This window comes from Candoia aspera, chromosome 2 (genome assembly GCF_035149785.1).
Source record: "Candoia aspera isolate rCanAsp1 chromosome 2, rCanAsp1.hap2, whole genome shotgun sequence".
Lineage (NCBI taxonomy): Eukaryota > Metazoa > Chordata > Lepidosauria > Squamata > Boidae > Candoia > Candoia aspera.
Window position 1 is genome coordinate 106535127 of NC_086154.1, and position 14262 is coordinate 106549388.

At 37.2% G+C, this 14262-nt stretch overlaps 1 protein-coding gene across 4 annotated transcripts in view; it reads left to right on the forward strand.

Moving 5' to 3' along the window:
* Positions 1–255: 255 nt before the first annotated feature.
* TNRC6C (trinucleotide repeat containing adaptor 6C) overlaps positions 256–14262 on the forward strand; it is a 161317-nt gene continuing 147310 nt past the window's right edge. For 3 of the 4 annotated variants that reach the window (XM_063292874.1, XM_063292876.1, XM_063292875.1), the window contains exon 1: positions 257–1807. The gene's annotated coding sequence lies outside the window, so the exon portion shown is untranslated. Of the gene's footprint in view, positions 1808–14262 lie in introns of all 4 variants that reach the window. The other variant, XM_063292877.1, reaches the window with a different exon arrangement.

The window sequence follows — 14262 nt, forward strand, 5'->3', positions numbered from 1 at the left end:
CAGGCAAGCCTTTCGAGCCACCGCGCACTTGCTTCGCCTCGCCATGGAAAAGCTTCTGCGCCAGCTCTCACGCGACAAGACAAGGCTGCGAGAAAGGCGGAGCTCACTAACTGCTCCCATTGGCTCGCCTTTTTATCTTCTTTGCATTTCTCGGAGCCTTCTTTTATGCAGTCGGCTTTGCCACGTGATCAGAGAGGTGGTCGGGACTTCCTGTTTGAGGTCAGGGAAGGGAGGGGGGAGGGATTCTCGCCTCTCTTTTCTCCTTCTCTTTTGCTCCCTCCCCCTCGCCCCGTTGTGGTCTCGCGCTGGCTGCCTGGCGGGGCTCTTGTCAGTTAGTAACAAAATGGCTGCGGTGGCAGCAGCTCTGCTCTTGAGGCGGAGGGCACAGGCGGCGGAGGCGACGGCGGCGGCGGCTGCTGCTGCTACTGCTGCTACTGCAAGGAGGAGTGGAGGGCCGGGTCGGCGGCATCACTGAACCCAGCGGCGTTGTTTGTCCCGCCAGCGGCCCACCCCCTTTCCCCTACAAGCGAAAGCTCGGTCCGAGGAGCCGTCCCTGCTGCCGCTGCCTCCATAAATCCCCCTGGTTCCCCCAGAGAATCTCTCGTCAGTCGCTGGGGAGGGACAGGAGAGCGAGCGGCTGCTGCTGCTGTGGATTCTGCTCTTAACTGGGTGGATCCCGCGGGGAGAGCAAACGACTGACGGACCTCCTTGTGAGAAACTCAGCTGCGGGATCGCCTCGGGTTCTGCGGATCCCGTCTTTGTGAGAAAGAGACTGGATTTTGCCTTCTTCTCTGGATCCACCTATGTTTGGCTTGTCTGGGTGGATCCGCATGAAAGAGAGTGGGGGGCTCCCTCCTCACCACGAAGCCTATTTTCTGGATCCTTTTAGGATCCCTGTACATGAGAGAGACTGCTGGAGCTCCCTTCCTTGGATCCACATATGAAAGGCAGTGCTGGTGGATTTCCCTGGCATTTGTGGATCCTTGCCTGGATTCTTCTCCCCCTTGGATCTTCCTGAAAGAAACTGCTAGATCCTTCTGCTTGTGTTCCACGTCTCGCTTTCCTTTTTTAAATAGACTCTACTGGGTACTTGGATCTCTGTCGCAGACTCTTCTGGCTCGTTTTTGTTTTTCCTGAGCTAATTTCCTTTAAACTTTCGAATGGGTTCAATATTATCCATTTTAATTTGCACTTTTGGAAACAAAATATTCAAATGCTCCTCCATATAAACTGAGAATCTACCAACACATTTTTAAAAGCTGTACCCTGAACAACTACAAAGCATACAGATTTCACGCTCGTCCTGACAGTATATTTTTGCTGCAACCATCTATGTTTAATTTTAAAAACAAAATTCTCTGTGCAGAATTCTAGCCGAGAACTCATAATTGTGAGTTTTGCTTCATTGTAGAAAAAAAAATCTTGTTTTGGGATTGGACCTGCTTCTGCTGCACTTATCTTCTGGGCTGGAAATAAAACTGGAGCATATAGCTCTTCTACTTCTACTGTTGGTTTTTTGTCTGATTCTCTCAACCCCCTTCCTTCTCTTTTGTGGCAGGATATCTTTGGTGGGTTTTTTTTTAATTTGGAACGGGCATAGATATTTAAAAGAAAACCTGACTTTATTGGCCGTGAGAGATTTTTTTCATATTCAACGTGAAAAATACGGGTATTTTTTGTAAGAAAAAGCATTAAAAGAAAGGAGCACGGTAGTGAAACTCCCAGACGCCAGACAAAATATTCACTTGTTCTTTTTCAAGGAGACAGTCGGAAGCTGCCAAAGAGCCCCAGAAGGAAACGAAGCAAGGTAAGAGAAGGATCATGCACGTTCTTAATATGGAAGCAGAAAAAGTTACAAATGGAAAAGACCTCTTAGGAAGTTCAGTGCTTGCAGTTTCCTATGCAGGAGGTCTTGATCAGGACTATCTAATCGTAATCTATTTTTTCAATCATTATGTAATTATTAAAATGATAAAATTAACAAACTACTTTCCCCTATCAAGCTAATGTATTCACATGCTAAAATATCCCCAATTGACAGCTTCAGATACTTTAAAAACTTTAGTATTTCTCATATTACTTGCCACTACTAAAAAGTCCAAATGCCTCATTTACGAAAACGTATGGAAGAAATAGGAAATAATGAGAAATGATTTCTTCTGAATTATTAGGGTTTGCATGCTGTTGTTAGTAACTCTTACTATCATGTGATGTGCTGTTTGGAAAATAGTGATAATTAGTCTTAGCAATTTTGGTTTAAGTGTTGCTAGAACCGAGAAGCTGATTGAATGTAACCAAGTGGTCAAAACTTGAACTTCATCTATGATAAAGTTGGGCATTTAAAAAATGGACAGTGCAATTCTGTATAGCCTTATTTGAATTAAATTCCAATGTGTTTAGTAGGACTTACAAATTGGTAAGCACACAGGACTGCAGCCTTTTTTCTCCCAATGTAGTTTTTCTGATGTCTCCATTTCTTTGCTGGAGTATTTTTAATAAGGCTAGATTTCTTCCCTTTTTATAATATATTTTGATTAAATGTAACAAGCCATGAATTAATAATAAACATAGAGGTAGAATTACAATTTGCATGTAATTTTACCTAGGGAACTTTGCTGAAGGTGTACCCAAAAATCCTTAGGTTATTTAGTAGATTAAGTTCTCTAACAACATAATTCATGCATAGAATGGTATTATGCTTTTAAAAGAATGTTAAAAAGGTAGATGTGAATCTTCTGTTTTATCTGCTGGTTTATGACCGAATAAAAATTGTCTTGATTTATTAAAAAGGTGGTGACTAAGACTACTAAATATTTTTGTCATTTTATGAACACTATGCTAAAGGATGGTTTGATTACTTAAAGGTCTGCATGTGGAGCAGCAAAGTCAATAACATCTCTGTAGTACTCTAGACAAATGTTTTCATGTCAGTAGAATCATAACAGAAGTCTAGGTTGTGAGAAAAACCTACATGGGAAATAAAGCATCTACATTTAATAATTGCAGAAATGTTTTTAAAAGCCTATCCTATGTTTCATTATGATTTCTGCATATTTGGGCTTTTTTTTCTGTTTCGTGTATCTGTTAGTTTTGTTCATATACTATAGTTATATCAGTTCCATCAAAAATTACAGAAGGAAATAATTGAACGATTTTTTCACAGGATACACTCAGGGCTTAATATAACTTGTTACAGGAATTTCTGATTATCATCAATGTTGAGGGTCCCTTTCCTTTAGGTTCTGTTTCAACTATGTATTCTCAACTTGTATTCTCAATAAATGCCTCAGAAATATTTAACATATCTTTCATAGATACAAACATGGTTTATTCCTATTTTTTTAAATCTGATTAAATTTTCTTTTCTATGCAAGTATATTAGTAACCCTTAAGTTTAAAAATTTTTCTCATAACTTTTGAGAAAAAGAAGGCTATTACCTTTTAAAAAATCATAAAAGTATTTTGTGCTGTAATTCCAAGATAGTTATAGTTATTGATATATTTTGGTTATCTTTTTTAGCATATTTGTAACAACATGATATGCTTTCCATTTTTCACTGATATGTTATGTAGGTTATGAACAAGATGTAAGTTTTCTAGTTTTACAATAATTTTGTTGCATTCTTAATTTTAATGAGAATGTTTCCACTGATCAAGAATTAAATGGACATAATGAACAATAGGGTTCAAATATAGCCCTTTTAGCGCGATATAGAACACAGAAATGCATTGATGTTTTCCATTACTGACTTATTTTCGTATTTTCTGAAGTCAAACCTGAGAGTGACTGACCAGAGTGAAGGAATAGTGGGTTTCTAATAGATATAGCTCAGTGAACAAGTCTATGCAGTGTGCAGCAGCTGTGAAAATAATGTGAATTCCATGCTGGAGATCATTACAAAGGAGTCGCAAATAATATTGCACTGTAATGCTCTTATGCGAATGTATAGTGTGACCATATTTGAAATGCTGTATATACATCTAATAACTGTATCCTAAAAAGCATATTACACAGCTGAAAACAGTGCAGAAAATGGCAACCATAATTATTAGACAGTTCCATCAATTTTCAGATGTAAATTATCATTTAGTGCTTTTTAGCTGAGAAAAAAATGCAAAGTAACTAAGGGCAAAATAGAGGTATATAAACTGTACGTGGTATAAAAAGAAATTGATGGAGAAGTCTTTCTCTTTCATAATACAAGAATCAAAGGTGGTCAAATGATGCTGAGTGGTGGAAGATTCAGTGGTGGAAATGCTCCTTATAGACTCTGGAATTTGGTATCACGACATAACAGCTATAGCCATCAACTTCGATCATTTTAAAAGAGATGATATATAGTCATGCAGAAGAAACTGCTCCTAGGAAATGAGGCTATATGCTACCTTCAGAATCAGAGATAGCATGCTGTAGAATATCAGTTGCTGGGGCACAGCAGCAGAGGAAGCTGTTGCCTTCCTTTCTTGCTTGTGGGGTTTCCATAGTCATTTAGTTGGCCATTATAGAAATAAATGTTGGATTAAATAGGCCTATGGTTTGATTCAGTTGGATTCTTGGGTCAACAAGCAGTCTGTGAAACACTTTAAAAACAATTTATTATAATACCCCAAATGTACGTATGTTTGTTCTTCCTCACAATGTGACTGTTGGACATCCGGTACTGATATTTTTAAATACTATGTCAATGCTAGCCTCTTTATCAGCTAAGCAGGCACAAACTCCTGAAGGGTATTTGTACCCTTAAATTATAAGCTCTAAAGCAATATACTGTATTCCTTTTGGGATTGGATTGTCTGTCATGCCTTTGTGAAATTCATCACAATTCTTGAATAGGTAGGGTGATGAAAGAAAAATTAGATAATGCACTTACCTATGGATCTAGCTTTTGGTGAGAAGTTCTGCTTTGAGCCTCACGCTGTTTTTTTTTAATGTGTAGTAATAACAGAAATATCCTATATTTTGAAATTCCATTTCTTGTAAACCTTCAATATTTTTTATTGTGTGAAAGAGATCCTCTCACACAACAAAAATCACTAATTATTTTCCCTGATTGTAAGAAAGCAGTAGCTTTTAATTTTTTTTTTTCCTGAAGTTGGAGCTAATGTACCCATTTAGCAACAATGATGAATCCTGCTGGGCAGACAAATATTAGGATATTAGTTAAATATTTCAGCTATTTTTACTGTTTTAAATATTCCATCAGTATTCAGTATATCATAAATTCAAGGATCATATGGTAAGCATTGGCGTATCATATGTCTAACAACAGGTTTTTGGGTGTGGTGTGTTTGAATGTGTGTCAGATATTCAATATTTTAGCCAGGTATGAAGAAAGGGCAAAAAGAAATGCACACATATATATTTTTCCCTGTCCTAGTTAAAGATGCAAACAAATTTCCATCAATGGAGAATTCACTTTTATTTACAAGGGTAGTTGTTGCCTTAATGATAGTAAGCTGTAGAAATATAGTTGCTAAAGCATCAGTGTAGATACAGTTTGGAACTCAGCATCTTAATGGAATAAAAAAACCCAAGGCCATTGGCAAGGAAAAATGAATAATACCTACAATTGCATTTAGTTGTTTTCTGCAGCTGGTCTTGTTGAGATAAATATGCACTTTTCCCAATACTCTCATCTGGCTCCTTTCCAACCCAAGCTGGAGGAGGAGGAGGTCAGGGGTGGGGCAGCCTTCTCCTTCAGCAAAGGCGGCTTTCAGATGGAAAGAATTGCTAAGAAAGTCTCTGTGAGAACACTACAGACTTAATGCTTAGCTTCCACTCCATTTCTATTCATCCAAAGAATCAATGCTAATTTCCTTGCCTGTTCAAATCTGTCACTAGTTAATATCATTAACTCATATAAAGCAATTTCAGTGTTAAATATAATACATTTTGGTGAAGCCCGAAATACACTATGAACTATAAAATTATTGTTTTGTATACTACTTAGGATTTGCATTCCTTGCTTTGCAGGTTGTTAGCTTGTGATGCACCATCATAATCACTGTTGTTAAAAAATAAAATCCAGATTACAAGATAATGTCATACTTGAAACCTTTTCCCCTCTGGTCTTGAAGCTATAGGAAGGAACTGATCAGTCTATTTTGGTACTCTAGATGAACGATAAGAAACCTCTTAAGTGCCTGATGCTGCAGTCTAGCCCTTTTAGTATCAGCTGATGCCTTTTGGTGGTAATGTCTTGAGATTTGCAGCAGCTTCATAAAGATATTAGCCAGGTCAGAATTGAAAGACTCAAGATATTCTGCTGAATTGTAATATGCTCTAGATATAACAAACTGATTTACCAAATTAGTTTTCTGTTATGCATGACTTTTGTATTTACGGATAAATATAGCTGTCATGTTGTAGAGAAAGATGAGTCACCATGTGAAAACATTCTAAATTGGACAGTTCCATTGAATTCAGTGGAACTTGCTTTAAAGTATGTGTGCTAAGAGCTGGGGTTTAGAAAGCCACAAAACATTTTCACTGACACACAGGGAGATAGCAGGTTTTCACATCTCTTCATTCCTCCAGCTGTGCTTATCTGGAGGGGTCTTTGACTTTTGTTTGTGTTGGGGGATCAGATGACAGAGAAATTAAAAAACACTCTTGGCTGTTTGTCATTGTTTTGTATTGTTCTTTGATCAGTATTTTGAATTAAAACAATATTTTCAGCTTTGAACTTCCAAATAGAAACGTGTTTAAGTTTCTGTTCTGTAGTCATACTGTAAACAGTATATTTGTGTGAGTGTTACCTATTTTTGTTTTCTCACTAAAAGCTATTATGAAGGTCATCAGATGTTACTATGTAACAAGTAGTTTTTATATTTTTATTTTCTCTGCAATTCTAGAAGTCAACCCTGAATGGCCAGTCGGGTGTGGCTTTGTATCTAAAAAAAGGATTCAAAGTGAAGGATACAAACTTTAGCCCATGAATCATAAATAATCTGAGGCATACAGGCTGGATACCAGAGCTTCTCTTGTTATATTTTACAGCTGTGGAGGGCTTAAGAGTGAAAGCAGAATCTGCTATAGAAGTAATGTTTTATGGCTGGCTGCCCAGATTGTCTAGCTTTGTACACAGCTCTGTGGTTTGTCTTTGGAGGGCTAGAGAGGTGAAATGTATTCTTAATAAACACTTTATCTCTGCATAATTACTTTTTTCTTTTGAAATGATGCTTTTATCATCTGATTTCTTTTTAAAATTGTACAAAATCATAAAGCACAACTAACAAATTCTAGGTTAAGGGTTTGTTTTTTTTACATGTCTACATTGCTTCTGCTCATTATTCAGGTTGAAAACATATTTCAAGAATGAGTGATCCTAAAAATAATTTTAGCTTTTTTCAAAATAGTTTGATTTCCTTTGAGTAACCATAAATGTAATGCCATTCCTGCTACTTACTTGACATACAAAGATAATTAAAGATATTAAACCCCTTCTTCTCAAAGTCTCTCACTGTTGTGGCATATTACAGACAAGGAGGATCATTTACATGCTTTTCTATAGCAGTATCAGTAATCTTTTGTTGGTAAAAGCTTATTAATCTCTCTTTCCCTTTGCTTGATCTTGGTCCTTTATCCTAAGTTACCATGAGTTTTTTTTTAATAACTTCAGATTCTGTTTTGTTTCATCTTTGAGAGGATCTTCAGAAACTTTTGGTTAAAAAAAACCCAGTTTGAAGTATAATTAATAGATAGCAAAGACAGGTATTTAATCTTGGATTCCATTTCTCTCTCTCTCTCTCTCTCTCTGACACTTAAGATATATGTTTTGAAATTCTAGGGGAAATAACTATTTGTTCTATGAATGTACTGTATGAGGGATCCCAGGAAAGTGAAAGGCTCAGCATAGTAGCGGATCTGCTTTACTGCCCCTCCCAGCTCCACCTAATTGTAAGTCATATGGAAATAATATCTGCCACCTGTGGAGTTGAAGGAACAAATAGTTTATAGGTGTACACTTAAGGAAGAGCTGAAAGAACTAATAACCTTTTCCATCTTGTTAAAAATACCTGCTTACTTTGAAAGTCATGGATAATATAAATTGCTGTTAGTTCATCTTAGAGTGCAGTTACAGAAGTATAAAATATAATGTCTATTACTGTATTTTGGCTGTCCTCCATAGTTAATATTCCCTGTTCTTATCATTTACTAGTGTCTGATTTTTTGTTACTATTTTTGTGTTTCTCTGTGTGTGTGTGCATGCACCTTCAAGTCAGTCTTGACTCCCAGTGACTGCCTGGACTAGTCCCTGCAATTTTCTTGGCATGATTTCAGAAGTGGTTTGCTATTGCCTTCTTCTAGGGCTGAGAGGTGGCCCAAGGTCACCCAGCTGGCTTTGTGCCTAAGGTGGGACTAGAAATCCAGGTCTCCTGGTTTCTAGCCCGGTGCCTTAACCACTACACCAAACTGGCTCTTGTGACTGATTTTTAGAGGTAGAAAATCAATTTAAAACAACTATTCAAAACAACTAATCAAGGCACAGTTTCTCTGTTGAAACTACTTATAAGGATAGTATGAAATGTGAAAACAACATAGTTAACCCAGTTTTATTTCAATTTAGTTAATCTGTTTGATTGACCTCTTAACTATGATTGTTTTGCTCATTTTTTCGAAGTAGTAATTTGGAACCAACTAAGGTAGATTTTGTACATCAAAGCTTCATAGCAAAACTAGGATGTATTGCCATTATTGCATCCTTAAAAACCTGTTTTATTTTTATTTTTTTGCTGGACTGTAGAATTAATTGTTCTGGCCCTGGTCTACTGATGAGGAGGAGAAGGAAGTAGAGCTCTACTTCCTCCTCCTCATCAGAAGATGAGTCCTTAAATATTGTAACTTGTTAACCGACTGGTTTGATCAAAGCAAGCAAAGAAGCAGTAGTATATACAGATGTACTTCCGTTGCTGTAAAATATTTTTGTAACTGCATTGGTTGAAATATTTTAAATGATAATACTTCATAAAAACTCAGGATTAGTTCATATGCTATTCAGAAATTGATTTCCAACTGCCAAAATTAAAGATTTCTTTTACTGTCTTGAAGTATTTAGTTTATCCACTGAAAAAGAAATGGTGGACACATTTCTGTATTCACATTGCAATTGTAAAGATAGTAGTGTTCAATGAAAAAGAAATTCATTGAATAATATTTATGCCTGTAAGATGATAAATGTCTATATTTTGCATTTGTACATTTCCAAAATAGTGCTACCTTTGGAATTAAGATTTCAATGTAACTAGAAAATAATGCCTCTGTGTGTGTGTGTGTAGAATACTTTGAGTTACTTTTTCTTAACAGTTTTTGTTTTTTTTCCTTATTCCTTTTTAAAAGTATAGCTGTTACTACAAAATCTCATTCTTTTAATTTTCTTTTACATTTATGAACTATATTATATATTAGAATCTCCATTTAATGCCTGCAACTGCCTGCAATGTAATTTTCATTGTCCTTTTCCAAATGCATATATGGAGATCATGCTAGCTGGAATTAGGCCACTTGAAAGAGATTCCTTACTCTTTCCCCCAAAGGCACTTGTATTTGATCAGGGCTTTGAGGGTTTGATAAGTAGGACTGCTTCATGAAAGTGAATATCCTAATATTTTGAAATGAGTATTTCTTGAGCCTTCTCAGAGGAAAGCAGCCTGATTCAGTGAACATGATCTCACATCAGCCTGGTTAAATTATGCCCGTAGCCTTTTTCTCCCTGATCCTATCCAGTTATGTTTGAGTGACAATTTCCAGAATCCTCAGCTAGCACATGAGTGTAAGTCCATGGAACTAGAAGAAGTAATCCACTGCACCGATGATACATGCTTTATACTGAAATGTATTTGTGAGAAATAAAGAGATGAAGAGTTTCCTGACCTTGGAATGATACCAATTTAGAAATGATTCCAGTTTGTAAGAACAGAAAACATCTTTTGTTTTTGGATATACTGTATGCCTGTACACTGCAGGTGCATATTCAAATATAAAATTAAAGAATATGGTTTCAGAGCAGGTGCCACATTATCGTTCATTGTTTTGAACAATGAGCATGTTATGAACTAAAATATTTGAGGAGCTAGATTAATGGAAGTATTTCTTTAATTCTCCTTGTTACTGAGACTTTTATAGTTTCTATCTTTCCAAGACTTTAACTGCATGCTTTTTATTTAAAGGGTGGGGCTTCTTTTATTTGTATAAAACAACCCAGCAGCAGCAGCAGCAGCAGCAAGATGCTCTGTCTTTCTTTCACTATGTAGTCTCTTGCCTTTCTATATTGGTGTGGAGGAAAGAGTGGTGAGTTGAAGCAGGCATAGAACATTTTGGCCCTCTCATTAGCTTGTTCATTTGCCAGAACTGAATTCCATACATATGGAATTCCTTGTTGGAGTGATGATTGAGTAGCAGTAGTAGTTGTTCTTGTTACTGTTATTATTTCATTCAATTTATTATAGCCGCAATATCGAACTTACTAAAGGCATAGTATCAAGCTTAATGAAGTCAAAGTATTTGACAATATAGTCCAAGTGAAGTGTAAAGCCAGTCTCAATATAAAACTTTTTTTTAAAGTTTGTTGTTGTAATACTTAATCATATATCATTTAAACTGCAATATATTTTTAGTGTCCTGTTATTTGGGCTGTATATTCCTGAAGGCTTACAGAAAACAGATATCCAATTAAAGCATAAAATCTAAATAAGGGGTACCATATCAGTACTGCAAAAAATACAAATGACCAATAGAGGACAGCAGTGGGTTAGATTTTTCTGTGTGTGTGTGTGTTTTGCAGTAAATATGCTATGCTTGGTTTATTTTAAAAACTTCTTTCCCTTCTGTTTTTAATAGAATAAAATATAAGAATAAAGAGCAAAAATATAAGGAGATTTCACTGAAAGTAAATATAAAGCAGACTGGTGCTCTCAAAATATTTTGGATGATAACTATCGTAAATATGATCACTGTAGCCAGTGATCTAGGCTTATTGTACTTATAGACCTCAAACACACTGGGGCACTATTTTTTCATATCCCTGCATATATTAGTAATCTAATGTATGCAGATAACATACTAAAAAATACAGTTCAGGGAGAGTAATGTTAACAAAGTCAGATTCACAATCACTGCAATACAAGATTGAACATGCCATCGCAGCCAAATGATAGCCAGTTTGGTCTAGTGGTTAAGGCTCCAGGCTAGAAACTGGGAGACTGAGAGTTCTAGTCTCGCCTGAGGCATGAAAGCTGGCTGGGTGACCTTGGGCCAGTCACTCTTTCTCAGCCCAACTCACCTCACAGGGTTGCTGTTGTGGGGAGAATAGGAGGAGGATGGAGTATTAGGTATGTTCCCCGTCTTGAGTTATTTATAAAAATAATAAAGGTGGGATAGAAAATAAATAAATAAATAAAAATAAATATTGGTTCTGGTTTAGTTTTAATAAGGCTAATGAAAAATAACCACATTTCTGAAGGTACATTGTTGTAACTTCCTCACTGCACTGAACCATAATCCTGTAAAAGGAGTTTTAATGTTCTTCCTTGCAGAATGATTTTTAAAAAATTGCTTTTCTGAGCAGGTGCACCAAGCAGATAAATTAGCAGGAGAAAATTATCGAGTAGTACCACCAGAGGGCATAGGGTATAATACTGTCAATAATGGGTTTCATAATGGACAAAATCTGTCATGAGTACTGATGGTGAGCAGGAGGGGGCCCCTATCCAGGGGGGAAAACGCATGCGTAGTACTGAGGAGTTAAGCAGCCATTCAAAGAGACACAGATCAGACCCGCCTTGACTTTGGGGTTTATCTGGGTTTTCCCACGCTTCTTCAGTTTGTTAGGATTTTCTGTCTAACATAGCAGTAATAAAACACTAGAGACTATTCCCTGTCTCAGTGTGGTTCCTGACTGTTAGGACAAAATCTCAGGTCTAGATGAGTGGATTTTAGGGCATTGCCACCAGGTGAGAGAAAGTGATATCTTAGCTTCACATTGCCATCATGAAAGAAAGAGAAAGTAGCATTCAGAAAATCTGGAATATCAGGCCTCCTTGTCCTCACCTTGAAGGTTTATTCTTTGACATTGGTTATGTTTGCACAATGCATCTTTGTCCTCACTAGCACTTCCCTCGTATAATTAACCTAGTTCCATGCAAGCAGGCAACTGAAGAAAGCAAGAACAGCCCAGTTAAATTAGGAGCAATCTCCAGCTCTTGTTTGTTTGTTTTTCCATACTGTTGGAAGTAATGATTTTAAAAAGTGGCTTGAGCAAGGTCAGCGGCTCTGTTGATGGAATGAGGGAGTGCTTAGTCTCTCCCATCAACTATTTCATCTTCCCCTGCATGCCTGAGGGAGTGATTAACAGGATTAAAGGAGGAGCACCTCCATTATTTTGTAAGCCACTCTAGTCTCCAATCTCTGTGTTAGAGATCAGAAGAGAGAGAAATTTCAAGTTAAGTTTTTTCCCCTCTGAGTTTGTATAGAACAGGCAGGACAGATTATACTAAATTATTTAACAAATACTCTTGGTTTAAAAAAAAAAGCTGTCCTCCTAACTTGGAAAAAATTGGCTATTAGTCCACCCTTGATCTTTATAAAACTATATGTGACTATGGCTATTCAGAGAAAAGAACAGAAGATTAAAATAGCACAAATTCCATGGTGTTTTAGAGAATACTTCGAATTTAATCATTTATAAATAGGCAGTTTGCTTTAAAACATGTATGACTATGGAAAGAAAAAAATCTAGCTGTTAGAGATACAGAAATCAGAAATTACGAGATGTTCTGACTTGTAGTGTATTTGTTTATTCTTGTTAGTTATGAATGTCTACTGTTTTAAGGCCATTGATCAATCCCTGGAGCAAAATGGTTTTCTTAAGAATGTTAAAACAGGTAAAATGGTGTGTGTGTGTATTTTCCTGTATTCATTTCAAATCATAGTGAAGGGAAAAGACTTTCTCTTCAGATGTACCTATCCATATTGTTTCAGCTACCACATTATTTTTCTGAAATAAAATGTATTCCAGAGTTCTGAGATCAATCAATCTATTGATTGGATTTATACATCATTCTAACTATGACTTAGTTAATCATGTTTTATTGAGTCAACCACAATTGGTTAGCTTCATGAGCTATGCTAAGCTATTAATCAAAAGTTATAAACCACGGTGTCTAGGTTCACACAACATTCGAAGCCCAAACCAATCACACTATAACATAACAAAGAGCTCTCATGTGTAAGAAGTTCCAAAGAGTGTCATTCTTTTTTTTTGTTTATCCAGCCCCCTCCCATCATTTTCAAAGATTGATTGCTTATCTTATATATTTTGGAGAATAACAGTGATTTACATCTCTGCAAAGAGAGACATCTTGTATTGCTTAACTGAATTTCTGGGACCCTAGAGCTGGTCCCTTCAGCAAAGGATCGTTACCTTGTCGTGGTGCTGGAGCTTGAGCACCTCAATGATGCCATGAGCTAAACCATGAAGGGCCACCCAAGATGGGAAGGTCATGACAGAGAGGTCAGACTAAATGCGATCCCTGGGGAAGGTAATGGCAACCCACCCCAGTATTCTTGCCGTGAAAACTAAATGAATCAGTACAACCAGAGATATGTCGGTATACCATCGGAAGATGAGACCCCAGGTCGGAAGATGGTCAAAATGCTACTGGGGAGGAACAGAGGATGAGTTCAACTAGCCCCAGACGTGATGACGCAGCTAGCTCAAAGCCGAAAGGACGGCTAGCGGCCGACGGTGCTGGTGGTGAACGGCGAATCCGATGTTCTAAGGATCAACACACCACTGGAACCTGGAATGTAAGATCTATGAGCCAGGGCAAATTGGATGTGGTTATTGGTGAGATGTCAAGATTAAAGATAGACATTTTGGGCGTCAGTGAACTGAAATGGACTGGAATGGGCCACTTCACATCAAATGACCACCAGATCTTCTACTGTGGACAAGAGGACCACAGAAGAAATGGAGTAGCCTTCATAATTAATCGTAAAGTGGCTAAAGCAGTGCTTGGATACAATCCAAAAAACGATAGAATGATCTCAATTTGAATTCAGGGCAAGCCATCTAACATCACAATGATCCAAATATACGCCCCAACCACAGATGCTGAAGAAGCTGAAGTAGAGCAGTTCTATGAGGATCTGAAGCACCTACTGGACAACACGCCTAAAAGAGATGTTATTTTCATCACAGGAGACTGGAATGCTAAGGTGGGCAGTCAAATGACACCTGGAATTACAGGTAAGCATGGCCT